Genomic DNA, 20,069 nt, shown 5'->3' on the forward strand with positions numbered 1-20,069 from the left:
TTTCTCTACATTCATAATGGCTAACACGGTACAACAACCTAGTACTACAGTGTACATGCTTGAAAGTATGGATGCTACAGCTCTGTGATTGTCATGCTGGCTTCTCAAAGCATCTAGGGGCACGGGGAAAAATGTTTGTCTAAACTGGCTACACTGCAAATTTCCAGGAAAATATTCAACTAACAAGGTCACCAGCGAATGCTTTGGTGAATTTGGCCTTTGGTGAAGGTCAAACACTAGCTGTAACTCCAAGCTCAATGTCTTCTTAAAGATCTAAAATATGTATACATTTAGAGAGAATTAGAGGAGGGCTGTGTGCATATGCAGAAAGAAAAACAGGTAAGGCCTGTTTTAAGGCTTAAACATTTTATATGATTTTGACCAAATATGAGGTCCAAAGCTTCTTAATATGTTTCCCTTTTTTATATGTACCAAGAGGAAAGTTAGTGGAGCTATATTTTCTGCCAAATATTTTATGTAAATGGTACCATGTGACAACTGCAGTAAGCCACCATTACTATCTTAAGATGGCAGATGTCATGTGCTAAATTGAACAAAGTGTTTTGCTGTTTATACCAGTGGGCCAGTAATCCAAAATTTATTATGAACTTCAGTTCTTTGATGAGAAAATAAAAATGATTTCAGAGGTCTGATAGTAGTAGGAGTTGCCAGGTACAGCAAAACCAAGCGACCTTAAACATTTTCTGGCAAAAAAGTAAAACTGGAAATAAATCTGGGGTGGCCTAGCATTGAACTCCAGGGTGAGCTATAGCATTTATTGATTTTGGCATTTTCTGTGGTCAAATATTCTTTTACTTTGTGTCAGGTTGGAATACAACAGCTTAGTCTTCTGGATTATTAAGACTTAGTCTTAAGGTCATCTGGCAAAGAGGAAAACCTTCACAGAACACTAGACTGGACTGATTAAAAGCAAAAATCACCTTGTTGTGAAAAAGGTCAGAATTGCAACATTAGAGCAGAAAAAGGGAAAAGCCAGCACCTTAAAAAATACAAATACAAACAAAAGAGGCTTTCACACTACATGCCTACCAGCAACACAGGGGAAATATCTAAGTTGACTTCCTACAGGTAGAAGGCCTGGTGGATTGTTGTGAGACATTCAGCTATGAGGTAGAAGGATGTGCTGTTGCAGAAAGATAAGATGGCAGATGTGATTTAAGAGCCCTGGGAGTACATGTACAGTATACGTTGTTCACAACCTCACTGGATCAGTAAAACAGGCAAGCCAGGAAACAGAGATTAGATAGGCTATAGAAAGCATATGAAGTCTCCATGATCTGACAGTTTGTGCACTTTATACTGAATGAAATGAACAGAGAAGATATTCTTTCTAATAGAAGGTAACAATTGCCTGCAGGATTGGGGTTGCAGGGTAACATCTGTTAAGACAATAGGAGCAGGTGAAGCCTACACAGCACTTAAGGTGTTTCCTTAACGGCTTCAACTCTGCTGCAGTTTTTAAACAGCAGCATGTTAGTATTCCTCTTAGTCATTCCTGTGAGTTGCAAACTACAGGTTGGGGTCCCTGCCAGTGTTCTTTGTCTTCAATAATGTCACTTATGTCCTGACTAAAAAGTGTGTGCTGCGTGTTGACCTTTTGGTCAAATTTCCTGACCTCTCAGTCTTGGCTAGAGTTTCAGGCAAACCTACCTCTGGTGGCCTGGGAAAGTATTTCTTAATTTTTGACATATCACATACAGTACTACAAGTCTGTCATCTTCCCGTGCTCTGTCTTCAATCTCTGGAATTATGAAGTGCTCTATTACTAGTGTAATGCTCTCCTTTTCATGAAGGTTTTCTATGCAAATTCCAGTTGCCCTTTTTGTCATCTAAGTGGAGGCTTTTCAGCTGGCAAAATCTTGCAATTATGATCATTCCGTCATAAGTTTCTTACGAGTTGTGATTGTATTATTAGAACATTAGAATTGAGAAGAGAACAGACCATTCAGACCAACCAGCGTGTCCATTCTATTAATCTAGACCAGGGGTCTCCAGCTCCAGTCCTGGAGAGCTACTGTGGCTGCAAGTTTTCATTCTAACTTTTTTCTTAATTAGTGACCAGTGTTTGCTGCTAATGAACTATTTCCCTTTATTTTAATTGACTTTTCTTGAGACTCTGACCGCTGAATTGATTATTTTTTCCTTAAATGGCACCTAAACATAAATTTGATGTGAAGTGAACCAACAGATGACCAACTAAGTTGAGACCTCAAACTCCAACCAACTTCACTTCATTCAGTTTCGTAATATGAAGCCAATTCTCATTGCTAATTAAACCCGTTATTTAACTCCATGGTGCTCATTCTGCCATGGCAGTGTGGAAGTAAGAAACTCCCCCGAGGAAGACAGGACAAGTTCAATCAATTAGATTTTTATTCAGTCACAGATGAGTACGTGGATTCTACGTTGCAAGGCAGAAGAGCAGTTACATGTTTTTCTATTGGCTTTTTATAATTTTTCTTCCTCCCCCTTCCCCTTATTTCTTAAAAATAAGCATAATATCGTTTACTTAAGCATTTTGTTTAAGTACGCTAATGTGCCACCTGTTCTTATTTTTTCACTGAGCAGATAGACTCTAAAGAAGAAAAGGTCAGCTCTCTTGTGTCAAATAGACGCTTTCCTAAGAAACTGGAAATTGTCTTTGGCCAGCTTACTGGACCCTGTCTTATGACAGACACCTGTATGAATAACCTACTGTTATAGCAAAACTGCTTTTTCAGCTATTAACCCTAAGTAGCTTGCAAGCAGTTAATTTTTCTTTCACAGCAGACATTTCCAGAACTGTTGATTTTCTTTTTTAAGAGCTCTGTCAAAATGTTTTGTGGACCTCAGCAGATCAACATTACTGAGGCCTTCACCTTTCTTTATTTTCAGTTATTGTGTGATGGACGCAGGTTGTTGTTAATGTGTTGGTACATTTGGTGTCTTACTATTGTTTGGTTGCTAATTAAGGAAAAAAGAAATAATAAAGGGGCCCGAGTCTTAAGATGTGCATCAATTAAAATTAAGGCAAAGAGTTAATTAGCAGCGAAACCTGCTCGCCCCAATCTAGATTGTCCAAAACAATATCGAGTCAGGATCTGAAGATCCTTAAAATCCTGCACTCCATCAAACTACTTGGTAATGTATTTGATGTGTCTATGGATATTTGCGTGAAGAAAAACTTTCTAACATCTGTGAAAAATCTGCACATGCGACGTCATTTATACTGTATGTATGTATGTATATATAATATGCTGACAATATGAAGGTGGAAATAAATACTCTAAGACATTTTTGAATTGAAAATAAATAGTTCTGTAAGTTAAGGCTTTTGTTTTCATGTTTGAACTGATACTCCATGAACCCTATTTTAAATCACAATAATCGCCACAGGACTTGCGTGCTTCACCTAAAAACATAATCTCCTGTAGCTAGTTAATAGATACCATGATTATGAAAAAATAATACCAAAATACTTAAATCCAAACTTATCCTTTAAGCCAAATCTGAATTTTAAATTGGCTGTCCTCTGTGCAGCTTGTTTGCAACTATATAGTGGGGAGCTACAGTGGATTCATACGGTATCTAGACCCCTTTACTTTCTGCATGCTTTATTGTGTTGTAGATTTAATATTTAATGGATACATTTTCCATTTTTGCCCACTCAATATCCCATAATGACAAACATGTTTTCAGAAAGGTTTGCAAACTTATTAAAAATCAAAAACTGAATTCTCTCATTTATGTAAGTTTTCAGACCCTTAATTCAGCAATTTGTCGAATCCCCTTTGGTGGTAATTACATCTTCAAGTCTTTCAGGGTACGTATCTACAAACACTGTACACCTGGATTTTGAGCAGTTTCTTCCATTCTTCCTAGCAGATTCTCTCAAGCTCCATTAGACTGGATGAGAGGTGTCTATAAACTGCCATCTTCATGTCTCTCCACAGATGTTCTTATTGGGTTTAAGTCTGTGGCTCTTAGGGACATTCAGAGACTTGTCCCAAAGCCACACTCCAGCACTGTTTTGGTTTGTATGCTCAGATCATTATCACCGTCATCCCAGTTTGAGGTTGTGTGCACTCTGGAGCAGGTTTTCTTTAAGGAACTCATTATATTTGCACTCATCCTCCCTTCTGACCAGTTTTCCTTTCCCTGTTGCTAAAAAGAATTCCCATCACACATTGCTGGCACCACCATGCTTTACCGTAGGGATGGTATTAGTCAGGTGATGAATAGAGCTTGGTTTTTGCTAGACATAGAACTCAGAGTTCTGCACAAAGTTATTGTCATGCCCTCAGAGTTGTTTAAACTGTTAAGGATTACTTTCATCCACCATCAACGCCCGATTAATGGAGTGCTGCTGAGATGTCTGTCCTTCTGATATGTTTTCCTATGTCAGCAGAGAACTTCTGAAGCTGTATTAGAGTGACCAGTGGGCTCTTGGTCACATTCCTGACCAAGGCTTTTCTTGCCCAAATACCAAATTTGTCCACCCAGACATCTTTAGGAAGAGTCCTCATGGTTCTAAACATCCTTCCTTTCCCAATTATTGAAGCCAATGTGCTCCTGGGAGCCCTCAAAGACTTAGAAATCATTTTATAACCATGCCCTGATCTTTGCCTCACCATAATTTGATCCCAGAGGTCTACAGAGAGTTCCTTGGACATCAAGGCTTGGTTTTTGTCCTGACATTTAGTGTGAACTGTGGAACCTTATATATACACAGGTGTGTGCCTTTCTTTGTCCAGTTAGTTCAGTTTGCCATGCCAGTCAGTCAGACAGTCATTTTCCAAACCGCTATATCCTAACACAGGGTCACGGGGGTCTGCTGGAGCCAATCCTAGCCAAAACAGGGCACAAAGAAGGAACAAACCCCGAGCAGGGCGCTACCCCACTGCAGGGCACACACACACACACACCAATAACACAAAAGGGACAGTTTAGGATCACCAATGCACCTAACCTGCATGTCTTTAGACTGTGGGAGTAAACCGGAGTAAACTGGAGCACCCGGAGGAAACCCACACAGACACAGGGAGAACATGCAAACTCCACGCAGGGAGGACCTGGGAAGTGAACCCAGGTCTCCTTACTGCGAGGCGCGTGTAGGAAGTGAAAGTGTCTAAATATTTTCTGAATCTGCTGTACAATTCAATGTTAGTGTTTTGTTTTCTTTCTTTTTTTCTTCTCTTTCCGTCTTTGTTTTCCCCTGTTGTCATTGTGCCTTCCACTTCAGGGGTGTCTCCATTCATTTAAGGCCAAGTATGGGTGGGTTCGTTGGTATGGGCTGGGTATTTTATTGCTATATTATAATCTACTTTATTGTTGTTTTTTGTAATTTTTCATGATTTCTATTTCATTAATAAAAAATGACCCTTTAAGCTTTTTCAGAAGTGGTCCATGAGGAAGAGGAATTCTTTTCAACTGTATACTGCACAAGGCTGAGTGATACCTCCACCGAATGCCCACTCACTCAGTCATTCACAGGTAAGACTAAACAACAAATCTGATGGTAACATCACTATATTGACAAAGACCATACAGACCTCACACAAAAAAGACATCTCAGCCATGAATTAAACTGTGGTACAAGCCCTTTGAGAGAAACAAACGGTGATAATTGCTGAATCACTGTGTCATTCTCAAAAATGGAAAACATAACGATCATAAAATAAACAAATAATGCAATTTTTTAATGCCAGTTTTATATACAGTATAATTTAAAAGGTGAAAGTCTGTCTGGAGGAAACCTAGCAAATTGGATTAAAACAGATTATTTATCCAAAAACAGGCAAAACAGAATTTATGTTATTTATATTTCTTTCCTGGGCAAGGTACTGCTAATCTGCAAGCTTAAATAGGTTTTGATGAGTCATTAACAGCAGGTGAGGGCGGTTTAAGGCTTCCCTTGATGAGACTGAACAGTACGAAGGTATTCCTGGTGTAGGTCAATTAAACTGTTGGAAAGAAATATTGAAGAAGCTGAAGGACAGCATAGCAGGTAATTTAACCAGATTCTGATATGACAATGCACATTAATGAGGCATTTAAGAATTCAAGAAAGAATCACTATTTTCCATATGGCATTTTCAGAATTCAAATTGATGATTATTAATTTTATTGCTGTCAAACCCTTTTTTGGTTTTGTAATACATAAATAAACTAATTAAGCAGGTATATTTTTATGCGTTATGTATGATTATATCTAATACTTATTTTTAATTTGGATAATTATATGCCCGGGTACTCCGGTTTCCTCCCACAGTCCAAAGATATGTAGGTTAGGTGCATTGGCGATTCTAAATTGTAACCCTGTGTTAGGATATAGCGGGTTAGATAATGGATGGATGGATAATTATATGCTTTATTTACTGTATGTATGAATGTATGTATATGCATTTTTAATTGTTGTTGTACTGTTTAATAATTTATGCCTGCTGTGTCATTGTTTATGATTTATTACATTAACTTTTTCAAGGGCTTGTCAGTCAGTCATTATCCAGCCCCCTATATCCTAACATAGGGTCACGGGTGTCTGCTGGAGCCAGTCCCAGCCAGCACAGGGTGCAAGGCAGGAACAAATCCTGGGCAGGGCGCCAGCCAACCGCAGGGCACACACACACACACCCATACACCAAGCACACACTAGGGACAATTTAGGATCGCCAATGCACCTAAACCTGGATGTCTTTGGACTATGGGAGGAAACTGGAGCACCCGGAGGAAACCCATGCAGAAACGTGGAGAACATGCAAACTCCATGCAGGAAGGACCCGGGAAGCAAACCCAGGTCATGGGTTTATTGGATTACTAAATAACTAGATAGATAGATAGATAGATAGATAGATACTTTATTAATCCCAAGGGGAAATGCACATAATCCAGCAGCAGTATACTGATACAAAGAAACAATATTAAATTAAATAGTAATAAAAATGAAAAAAAAAAAAAATTAAAATAAAATTAATGTTAGCATTTGAAGAGTCGCATAGTGTGGGGGAGGAACGATCTCTTTAGTCTGTCAGTGGAGCAGGAAAGTGACAAAAGTCTGTCACTGAAGCTACTCCTCTGTCTGGAGATGACACTGTTCAGTGGATGCAGTGGATTCTTCATGATTGACAGGAGTTTGCTTAGTGCCCGTCTCTCTGCCACAGATGTTGAACTGTCCAACTTTAATCCTACAATAGAGCCTGCCTTCTTAACAAGTTTGTCTTTCATCTTTATGCTGCCACCCCAGCACACCACCGCGTAGAAGAGGGCACTCGCCACAACCGTCTGGTAGAACATCTGCAGCATCTTACTATTTCAAAGAACTGTTATATCATTTTCTTGTTTACTGGTTCTGGGTTTACTTTGTTTTCTTTCTTTTTAATTTTCTTGGTTTTAGTTATTCTGATATATTTTCAGACCATAGCATGTGTATATATTTCTTAATTTTTTCACCTATTTATTTATTTGAAGATTTTCTGTGAAAAGCCAGATTCCACCAAAGGGACAAGTAAAGTTCTATATACAATACACTATATACAAAAACTCTCAGATGATTCTGTATTGATGTTTTGATAAGTTGGATGAGACACAGTATAGGATTCATGTGGAGAAGTTTGTTTCTTGGTGCAAAGAGAACTGTCTGCAACTTATCAGCAAAACTAAAGAACTGGTTATTGAATTTCACCGCACTAAAGAGCCTCTATGTCTGGTCATTATTCAGGGAGTCCTATAGGACTCCTACAATAACTTAAGGGTCCACAATAGGTTAAACTGGTCTTAGAACACAGGGGAACTATATAAGAAAGGGCAGAGCAGGCTCTTCTTCTTTAGGAGATTGTGTTCCTTTAATTCTGGAAGTGACATCCTTCACATCTTCTACAATGTTGTGATGGCCAGTGCAATTTTCTATGTTGTAGCATGCTGGGCTGATAACATCAGTTCAAGAGAGGCCCACCGAATCAACAGGCCAATTAAAAGAACAGGTTCAATTATAAGATGCACTCTGGACCCCCTGGAGGTTGTAGCAAAGAAGGGAATGAAAACAAAACTGAGTGCAATTATGAACAATGCTGCACTTCCTCTCTCTGACACACCAACACAGAACTTTCAGCCAATGAATTATTCAGTAGAAGTGTGTCAAGAAACAATACTTTGTACCAACAGCATCACTGTGACTGTGACAGCCAAGTCAGAAATTTTCTTTTCTTTTTTTCAGCCATTCTGGTGTGTGTTCAGACCATAATGTGTGTGTATGTGTGTATTTATTTATCTATCTATTGTCACATTCTAGTGCTTGGGGAACAACTTAAAGGCTTGTGTGAGTGTAATTTACCGCCAAGACATGCGGGGGCACTGGATAATAACATTCTCTCTTCTCCTTCGCTTTCTGCAGAAATGAAGATTGACACCTCTCCCACTGTGACGTCACTTCAGGGGTCAAACCATCTCGACCCTCCTCTTCCTCCCAGAATCCATCATAAGATGAAACAGAGCCATCTTGGACAGACTGACTGATTTCAAGGACGTCTTAGTTTTGCGCATTACCACAAGTTTTATTTTTACACCTTTTGCGTAACTTTAAATATACATGGTGTCACACACGTGCACATGGGAGGCAGCTAAAGGGCTTGAGTAAGGGCAGTTCCGAGTCATACCGGGATGTGGCAGAGTGTACTCTTTTTCTCCCTTTCCTGCAGACCATTCATTGGAGATTCCACCTGGTCCTCTTGACGTCACTTCCGGGACCGAGCCTAAGGAAGGAGACCTTGCCAGCTCCGGCTCCTGTGTTGTCACTTCCGGGCTCGAACCTATGGCTGAAGCCTAACCATTTGATTCCACTTCCTGTCTTACCCTTTAAAAGCTTCCACCTTTTCCCTATTCCCTCAGTTCTGTTTTGTACATTTAAAACTTCAATTTGCAGCCAGGAAACCAAATATACGGGTGGCTGCCCCAAACCTTGCTATGGCTCTTTGTGGCTTTTGTGACAGTGGCGTAGTCGGCAGGATGGAAAAGTCCCGGAAGAGAAGGGGACAGGACCTGCAATGTAACCAGGTGGGAGCGTACCAGGGCTGAGTTTTCAGGTGGGGAGGGTGTCCCGTGGTTCGGCAAGACCCAGTACGGGCTCCGCTCCCGGCACGTTTAACTAGGCAACCTAGAGAGGGTGTGCGGGAGGGAGTTTGGCTGCTTTGGAGGGGGGAGGCAAATGGGGCTTATTATGTTCTCTCAGGGGAGAGTGCCTGCCTCCCACTGAAACTAGAGCCCCGATTACCACCTAGGGGCGCACCAGACTGGTAGGTAAGTAAAATAAGAAACTGGAGGTTGGACCCACAGTGGCTGACCCACAAACAAGCCTGGTCCTTCTGGGCAATGGTAGGGCAGTGGTTACGGCCACATGAGATCAAGCCCTACCAATTAATAGAGCAGGTAGCCTGCTATCTGCCCCTGAAAGTGCTTCCCGGTGGCTTCACACAGCCGATCTGGGGTAAGCAGTTTAAGAACAACAGAGCTCATAGAGCTTCTGGACACACAAAGGATGGCCTCACAATCTGAAGGAGCAGAACCATCCCTTTGCCAAACTCAACTGGAGTACATCCCAAACACCCCCGTACAACCTGAAGCTTGTACCGATGTCCCTGGAGTCGTGGCCGCATAAACCGCTTGGAATCAAGGAGGGATGCAGGTGGAGGGGGAGGAGGGGTTCGTATGCTCTGACTAACCCGTTGGTGGTCCCACACGCAGATGTGGCAACTCCCAGAAACCACGCCCCTTGAGGTTAGCCCAGACCCTCTCTCCCTGTTGCAGTTTCAATTTAGAGAAACACCGGCTTCTTTTAAAGGGGAGTAGTGGAATGATGATTCCCTGAAGTTTGCCAAAAAAGCAGTGGTCCTAGTCAATGGCCAGCACATTAACCAGTCGATGCCACAAGGTCCTCACTTTGTGTTAAAAAATTACCTTCTGTATTGCGGAGCAGAGAATGATGGGCAGGAGAGAAGGCTACTGGCAATCCCGCGGACCTTCCGGCGGCAGGTCAGTGAGTTAGCCCACGCCCACCTCCTAGGTGGCCATTTGGGCACCGAGAAAACCCTGGAGCGGATCAAGCTCTGCTTCTATTGCCCAGGAATCAATGAGGAGGTTCGTCGCTTTTGCACTTTTTAGTTCTTGTGGATTTTACTTAGTTCTTGTGGATTTTACTACCAAATACCTCGAGGCTGTTCCGTTGCGCTCAGCTACTTCTAAAGCAATCGCACGGGAATTGGTAGGGGTCTTTAAACGTGCCGGCATTCCTAAGGAAGTCCTGATGGACCAAGGGACGCCCTTTACCTCGGTGACATTCAAGGAGACTGCCAAGTTACTTAAAATAAAGCATCTAAAGACCCCAGTATATCATCCTTGAACCAACGGTTTGGTAGAGATGTTCAATCAGACTCTAAAACAAATTCTGCATAAGGTGGTCAACGAGGATGGAAGGAAATGGGATGAACTCCTCCCCCAAGTCCCTTTTGCCTACCGGGAAGTCCCACAACCCTCCACGGGGTTCTCCCCTTTTGAATTATTGTATGGGTGACAACCCTGGGGCATATTAGATATCCTAAAAGAAGGATGGGAAGATGAGGCTCTTCCCTCTACAAACATACTGGAGTATATCGCGCCATTGCACGATAGATTTGGTAAGATTCAGACCCTCCTTAAAAATCACATGGAAGAGGCACAAGCAGCACAGGTCCAATATTACGACCATGGCACATCTCTCCAGGAGTCCCGCCCTCCCACTTTAAGTTGCTTGCCCATTGGTAAGGTCCCTACAAAGTTAAGGAGAGGAAAGGACTCATCAACTATTTAGTGAGTCAACCCAATTGTCGGCTGAGGGAGTGGGTTTATCATGTAAATCTGCTGAAACCGTGGAAGGACAGGGATCCCAATCCCTCCTCCAGTCAGCCCCGCTCACTCTTTGCTCACACGGCTAGCCTTAATTTGGGTCCGGATTTAAGTCCCAGGCAACAACAGGAGCTGGAAACAGTTATCCTGTCTGTCCTGGAGGTAGTGAGTGAAAACCCCGGAAAGACCTCTCTGATTGAGCACGACATTGTGACAGAGCCCGGGGTTATAGTCCGAGAATGTCCGTATCACCTTTCCGAGGCAAAAAGAGCTAAAGAGGAGCTTGAGATCAAGCACATGCTGGAACTAGGTGTAATCGAAGAAAGTCATTGTCCCTGGTCCAGTCCCATTGTATTGGTCACTAAGCCTGACGGGAGTTGGAGGTTTTGCAACGGCTTCCATCGACTTAATCAAGTCTCCCAATTTGATGCTTATCCAATGCCATGAGTGGACGACCTCCTCGAGAGGCTTGGACAGGCTCAATATTTGACCACACTGGACATGAAAAAGGGGTACTGGCAGGTTCCTTTAATGGACTCCGCGAAGGTTAAGGCTGCGTTTAGCACCCCTAGCGGACACTGGCAGTATTGTGTCCTTCCACTTGGGTTACAAGGGGCTCCAGCAACCTTCCGCCGTCTGGTGGACAAAGTGCTCAGGCCTCATAACTCATACAGTGCTGCCTACCTGGATGACGTAGTCATCTATTTCAGCACATGAATGGAACACTCACAGCAGGTAAAAGCTGTATTGTGGACACTTGGTGAGGACTGATGGGATTAATCCAAAGAAATATTTCTTTGGATTGAGCGAAGCCAAGTATTTAGGCTACCTGGTGGGTCGGGGTACTGTGAAGCCACAGTGCTCCAAAGTAGATGCCATTTTGAAATGGCCCCGTCTGCGAACCAAGTGGCAGGTCCAAGCCTTTCTCGGGTTAGTGGGGTACTACTGCCAGTTTGTGGCCTGGTTCTCGGAGAAAGCGGCGCCATTGACTGATTTGACAAAGAAGAGGGCCCCAAACATTATGGCATGGACTGAAAAGACAGGGACTGCATTTAGTGACTTGAAGCAGGCCCTTATGTCCGCACCTATTTTAAAAGCACCTATTTTAAAAGCAACTTTTCTTTACCTTTCATCATCTAGATGGACGCTTTGGACACAGGCCTGGAGGCTGTGCTGAGCCAAAGTGTCAATAGTGTGGCACACCCCATCATGTTCCTGAGCCAGAAACTGTTGGACCGGGAGACCAGGTATGCGGTGGTGGAGAGAGGGGCTGTGGAGATTAAATGGGTGATTGCTCAGCTGAGGTACTACCTGTTGGGCTGGGAATTCACCTTTGTCACCGACCATGCACCTTTACAATGGATGGCCTTGCACAAGGAGTTGAATCCGCAGGTCACCAGGTGGTTTCTTGACCTCCAGCCATATAAGTTTTTGCTTGTTCATTGTCGGGGCACTCTTCATGCCAACGCTGATGCTCTTTCTCGGATTCACAACCTCTTGGTCAGGGTCGCCCAAACCAACAGGTCTGGGCCCTGGGGCGGTTATCACACATGTGCGTATGCGAGTCAGCTAAAGGGCTTGAGTAAGGGCAGTTCCGAGTCATACCAGGATGTGGCAGAGTGCACTGATTCTTTACCTCCCTTTTCTGCAGACCATTCACGGGAGATTACACCTGGTCCTCTTGATGTCACTTCCGGGACCGAACATATGGAAGGAGACCTTGTCGGCTCCGGCTCCTGTGACGTCACGTCTGGGCTTGAACCTATGGCTGAAGACCTTCATGATCCCGACCCCTTTGATCTCACTTCTTGTCTTCCCCTTTAAAAGCCTCCACCTTTTCCCCCTCAGTTTTGTTTTGGACTTGGTTTTGTGCACAGCAGTACTATCATTTAAAACTTAAATTTGCAGCCAGGAAACCAAATATACGGGTGGCTACCCCAAACCTTGCTATGGCTCTTTATGACAATGATTTGTCTCTGAGTGCTCCAGACCCTTTATCTTGTGCTCTTGTCTCCTTTACACTATTTATGTATTTGATTTAAAGAGCTTCTGTAAAAGGCCAAATTTCCCCAAAGCATAGAAAATTGCACTGGAAATCACAGAATTGTAGAGATGTGATGAATTTCACTAATGCTTTAAATCAAGGATGTGGTCCGTGAAGTACTTGTAGGAGTGGACCACCTCCCCCTCCACTCTCTGACTAGTGACTGGACATCGAGTCTTTTTGGTGTGGTGAAAGTCAATAACCAGTTTCTTGGTTTGGCTGATGTTAAAATGCAGACAATTCTCCTTGCACCAAGAAACAAAGTTCTCCACCTGACTTCTATACTCCGACTCATCCCTTTTATCAATCCACCCCATAAGTGCACAATCATCTGAGAATTTTTGCAAGTGACATGCCCAGGTGTTATATTTATAGTCTGAGTTGTACAGAGTAAAGAGAAGATGAGACAGGCCTGTTCCTTGTTGTGCTCTAGCGTTGCTCACATCTGTATCAGAAACAGTCCTTGAGGCTCACAAACTGCAGTCTCCTCAACTGATAGTCTATTATCTAGGACACCACAGGCTCATCCACCTACATAGCTCTGAGCTTACCCCTTAACAAGGATGGTTGGAAGGTAATGAAGGCACTGAAAAAATTAAAAAAACATAATCCTCACAGTGCTGTCAGCTATGTCCAACTTTGTGCAGGTGGGTCCAGGTGGTCTACCACTTATAGTCCAGCACGCTGAAGCCCTGCCTTTATAACTTAATTCATCTTCATCCTGCATCTTTTTACCTTCTATTTCACAATTCTGTATCTAATGTAGTTATGGGGACAGTGCTGAGTTTGTTATTTGCTCTTGCTATCAGTCTAATCATTCATCACTTTTGCATTGTTTATTTCCATGTCACTTATAATGTATTTGAATTATCTTATTTTACACTTTATTAATTTAGTGCTTTAAAATACATTCTTCTATCTTTTGTTAAGCTCCCTCTGAAGGCATGCACTGTGCAACGCGTAATAGAAAACACAGATTGATTAATTGATTAGGTGCTGGCTCCCATTGTGTCAAGAGGGGTCCATGCAGTTTAATGAACATCAGTGCAGAGACCCGCCTGTTGGTAAGTCTTGTGCATTTGACTGAAATTCAATTCAGTTTATTCTTTTATAGTAATGGCCTCAGTGGAGAGGCTCAGAGCACTGAAACGTTTAGATTCATCTGGCTGAACTCCTTTTTGCAATCTGTCAAGCTAAAGGGAATATGTATTGTGCAATGTAACAAAAAATGGAGTTTGGTAAGTATTAATCCTCCATTACTGTCGAGATAGTCCTTATGTTGCAGTAGAAATCCTTGTGCGCCAGCTTGACTTTTATACTGGACAGTTTTATTTTATATCATGTGTGTTGTATGACACAGATGATTTACAAGAGAAAGAGGCAGACCACTAGCTACTATTAAATAAAGAAAATGCCACAAGAGCACAGCAGGATACAACCACAGGCTAAAAGTAATATAATAGGTGGGTCCAATATAACATTACAAAATCTTATTTGGTACCCCTCAAGCATGTAATGAGGTTATATGCGCATTAAATTATATAAATGGTCTACCTTTTGAAGAATGTTCAAAACACTGCCTTAACTGTCCAGCTGGTTGACACTTTCTGCTGTAGCAGTGAATTAAGAGGAATTGTTTCATTTAAAAATAGGTTTATTAAACAGTTTTGGCCCTGCTTAGGTCATTCAGTAAAATGTGTATTTAGCTATAATAAGGGAGTGTGTACTCTTGTAACTTAAAGTTTAAAATTCTGGTTTAGAATGTTGAACCCCTTTCTCATGTATTCATTTTGTAATTTTGATTGTGATTGCTATAAAAATTAATCTCAATGTTAGTCTTCCAATGACAGTGATTGCAAACATTAGTATAAAAACAATAAAAGCCACAATGTTTATCTTGGAATGTGTATTACAGTGGCAAATGTTTACTGCTTGAAAAGGGTAGCATGAACGTGGACAATACTTAGCTTGGCCCAGAAAGAAAGTAAAAAAGGTATTGCGGTGGTGGGAATGCATTTCATCTTACCACTGTGGCAAGAAAGAAATTGTACGTGTCCAATGCATGTCCTAGATACCATGGAATGTCGACAGAGAGGAATACAAATAAAGAAGATGTAGAACTGGCACCAGATAAGAAACGTTCATTTTTAATCAAGCCAAAAACAGAAATCAAAAGGATAAGTCATAATTTGTTGCATAAAGTTCATTACAAAAGAATCCATGGAAACATGGCTTAGTAAGTGAAATGCACAAACTTGAATGTCAGTAGCATCAGTGTTGCATTAATGAAGACATGACATGTGACTTCGGGAACCACACTCCTAGCAACAGGCCATCACATTATGGAAGTGGAGTTACAATACAGAATTGACCATGGTAACTGACATAGCATCACAGAGAAATTCAAAACATAACCCTGATAAAATAAAAGCCCTCCAAACAAAATGGAGAAGTTTTCATGTGTCCATCCAGTTGCTACAGTGGTGTGAAAAACTATTTGCCCCTTCCTGATTTCTTATTCTTTTGCATGTTTGTCACACAAAATGTTTCTGATTATCAAACACATTTAACCATTAGTCAAATATAACACAAGTAAACACAAAATGCAGTTTTTAAATGATGGTTTTATTATTTAGGAGAAAAATATCCAAACCAACATGGCCCTGTGTGAAAAAGTAATTGCCCCCTGAACCTAATAACTGGTTGGGTCACCCTTAGCAGCAAGAACTGCAATCAAGCGTTTGCGATAACTTGCAATGAGTCTTTTACAGCGCTCTGGAGGAATTTTGGCCCACTCATCTTTGCAGAATTGTTGTAATTCAGCTTTATTTGAGGGTTTTCTAGCATGAACCGCCTTTTTAAGGTCATGCCTAGCATCTCAATTGAATTCAGGTCAGGACTTTGACTAGGCCACTCCAAAGTCTTCATTTTGTTTTTCTTCAGCCATTCAGAGGTGGATTTGCTGGTGTGTTTTGTGTCATTGTCCTGTTGCAGCACCCAAGATCGCTTCAGCTTGAGTTGACGAACAGATGGCCGGACATTCTCCTTCAGGATTTTTTGGTAGACAGTAGAATTCATGGTTCCATCTATCACAGCAAGCCTTCCAGGTCCTGAAGCAGCAAAACAACCCCAGACCATCACACTACCACCACCATATTTTACTGTTGGTATGATGTTCTTTTCTGAAATGCTGTGTTCCTTTTACGCCAGATGTAACGGGACATTTGCCTTCCAAAAGTTCAACTTTTGTCTCATTAGTCCACAAGGTATTTTCCCAAAAGTCTTGGCAATCATTGAGATGTTTCTTAGCAAAATTGAGATGAGCCCTAATGTTCTTTTGCTTAACAGTGGTTTGCGTCTTGGAAATCTGCCATGCAGGCCGCTTTTGCCCAGTCTCTTTCTTATGGTGGAGTCGTGAACACTGACCTTAATTGAGGCAAGTGAGGCCTGCAGTTCTTTAGACGTTGTACTGGGGTCTTTGTGACCTCTCGGATGAGTCGTCTCTGCGCTCTTGGGGTAATTTTGGTTGGCCGGCCACTCCTGGGAAGGTTCACCACTGTTCCATGTTTTTGCCATTTGTGGATAATGGCTCTCACTGTGGTTCGCTGGAGTCCCAAAGCTTTAGAAATGGCTTTATAACCTTTACCAGACTGATAGATCTCAATTACTTCTGTTCTCATTTGTTCCTGAATTTCTTTGGATCTTGGCATGATGTCTAGCTTTTGAGGTGCTTTTGGTCTACTTCTCTGTGTCAGGCAGCTCCTATTTAAGTGATTTCTTGATTGAAACAGGTGTGGCAGTAATCAGGCCTGGGGGTGGCTACGGAAATTGAACTCCGTGTGATACACCACAGTTAGGTTATTTTTAACAAGGGGCAATTACTTTTCACACAGGGCCATGTAGGTTTGGATTTTCCCTAAATAATAAAAACCATCATTTAAAAACTGCATTTTAGGTTTACTTGTGTTATATTTGACTAATGGTTAAATGTGTTTGATGATCAGAAACATTTTGTGTGACAAACATGCAAAAGAATAAGAAATCAGGAAGGGGGCAAATAGTTTTTCACACCACTGTATGTCTCTATCATTCCAACAGATGGCACAACACAAACAGTTATGGTAATAAAATGTATTGCATTTGTCATTCAAACAAAATGGTGCATCACAAACACTACTTTTAAGAATCCCGTGCCAAATGGCAAATTAGAGACATATGCACTGACTGCATTTGTCATTTCAACAGATGTCTCATTTTATTACTATAAATGTTAATGGTGTTCATTTTATTACTACATGCATTACAAAATACATTCCAGTAAAAGGTGCAGAAGGTGAGATCTACGTTGATTACTTAGATTTCTACCTGCCGGAGATGGGTAGCATAACTACTGCAAATAACTCCATAAGATTCCCTAAAAGAATTGTGACAAAAATGTATTCAGCCCAGACTAAAGATTAACAAATCTTATTGGTAATCCTAAACAGTCCACAGAAGATCTCCAGATATCTTGTCTAGTAGAAGGCAGCACATGGTCTGTAAATGCAACTATGTTTCTATTTCAGAAATTCAAGGTTCAGAAACACCTTTTGTAACAAATAGTTATACACAAAAAGAAGTGGAACCATGTGGCCATCAAAACGTTCAGAGATAGATCTTCAGCTTTAATAGAAAGCTTAGGGTTGCAATGCTTTTTTTAATTTTTCATTCCACGTTTTCATTCCAACACATCCTTGACTCTAGAACTTGATGTGTTGGAATCTGCAAGCAGTACCTGTGAAGCAAATCATGGTAGATGGTCTTTAGCAATCAGGCAGGATCTCTTACCAACCATTATCCACCAGCAGAGGTTCTAAAATGGCATTGTGAGGCACTGGTAAATTAAATGGAATACATTATAATAAAGGAAATAAAATTAAACAAACAAATGAAAATAACATTTGAAAATTCAACACTCAAAATGCTAAAACTCTCATGAACTGAACAAAAAAGTTTTAAAGCATAAATGAAAAATGTCTAAGGTACCAAAATGGGTTTTACAAATCTTAATAAATGAGATCCATCTCAGCATACAGAAAAACATTAGGCCAGGATTTACTAATGTGGGAGTGTGAGAGAGAATGTTGGAGGAATACTGGAGTAATCTGGAGCAAGGCTCATGCAGAAAGTGGGAAAATGCACAATTGGAAATGGGAAACCAAGGATACTGGAATCGCAGATTGCTATAATGCTGCCTTGAGGTTGAAAATGTAATCTAGCATACATCACAGTAGAGGACAAGAGTATGCTATTAAAACATATCCATAATATGGTGTATCATCAGTCGCACTTTAAGATGTCCAAAATAGCTGTTCAGTTTCTCTAACAGCCAGTATGAAGGCAATAATACTGTGTTTGTAAAATGTAAACAAGGAATATACAAGCAGTCATTTCAATTTCTTGCACTGTACCAGTTGAAGTTTATAAATCCTTTTAAATACTATATGCATTTTAAGAAGACATGAGGACACTGCAGATGACCAGTCTGAACCCTTGATAAATATCGACCATGTGAGATGTCCAAAGCAAAGATAAAAGATATTGTCACTTTAGGTATTTTTCTTAAGTTAGTAAAATTACAACCTTATCCATGAACTTTTCTTGAATTGAAATATTTTACATAAATTCTTTTCCTTAACATCACCTATAATCTCAACAATGGTACAAATATTGACAAACACATTAATTTAGCAATGAAATAAACGCATTAAATATTTTGCTCAGTACTGACAGTAAAATGAAAGGTTGTAAGACAACTCTTAACACTCCTAAATTTAAAAAAGCAAGAAAAAAACCTCACAAGAAATACATGGACATCTCCCTACATTCATCTTAAATGCCCTTTGGTGATCCACATTTTTCTTTCACTGCCCCTCTGTGTCTTTCTTAAACATTTTAACCAAAGGTTTATATTCTCAGCACTATGTTCAGCAGAAATGAAAATTAAATTACTTCTCAATACTAAATATTTCCTGGAACTTTTCTTTTTCTTTTAAGAAAGAACACAAGTGAATTGCATTCAAAGATACATTATGAATTCCATGTTATTCTTTAGTGTGATTTTCTCAATCTCATTATAATGTAAAATTAATCATATTACTTGAGCTGTCCATTTAAATTTCCACTCTACTCATGAAAATTACTGGTCAACAAAGAACCCATTTCCAGGACTTAAGTGTGAAGGTCAATATAAGATTGATAGAATAGGAATCCTCTGTTGAGCTATATTTTTGAGACTGCTATAATGTGTGTGACTGCAATGTGACTCTATCAGGAAATTCAGAAAGAGAGTGGTACCTGATACAAACAGAATTCTGACTATAAAAATCTAATATACAGCATAGACTCCTCATAATACTAAAGATCCAACAAGGTTTTATTGATATGCTGCTCACTGATTTGGTCTGCACAGCTGTAGATTTCCAAAAAAAAAAAAGAATATATACTGTATTGTAAAGGACGACAAACATAAGATTAAGGTTTGAAGTGACACCACAACCTCATTTATTGTAAATACTAACATAATAAAAGCTTTTAAGCAAAAGAACATCTCTATAGAGGCAAGCCTGAGATTAGACTGACCAAGATGGCAACAGTTCCAGTTAAATACAGGCCAGGCAGGAAGAGGCGGGTCCAGGTGAAAGGGCACAGGAAGTGGTGTCACAGGTGGTAAAGTTGTCAATCATCCAGTCTGCAGAGGGAGGAAGAGGTGTTAGTATACAGTGCCACCCAGCAGATCAGCAAGGAACTGCTTGCACTAAAGCCTTTAAGCTGTCCCAATGGCACACATGTCTGAAAATATATGTTTCTTTTAGCGAAGGTGGCTTAAAAATGCAATGTGGAACTAAAGCAGTGCTCTTAATGAGAGATGGGCTATCTGGTTCCCCTTCGTTGTTTTTTAGTGGACAGCCAGGCTTTACAATGCAAATTTAAAACTGATGCGATTTAGAAAAGGCCCCAGTTTTAATTAAATATGGAACATACCTTTATTATTTTCACATACATTTCTAATTTATTTACTGTAAAATAAACTATTAGCTTTAAAAATCTGATGGAATAATTTATCTTTATATTTATGTTATGTATCCACTCATTTCATCATCACCTTAAGTTT

The sequence above is a fragment of the Polypterus senegalus genome, chromosome 2 (genome assembly GCF_016835505.1).
Source record: "Polypterus senegalus isolate Bchr_013 chromosome 2, ASM1683550v1, whole genome shotgun sequence".
In the NCBI taxonomy this organism is placed as follows: domain Eukaryota; kingdom Metazoa; phylum Chordata; class Cladistia; order Polypteriformes; family Polypteridae; genus Polypterus; species Polypterus senegalus.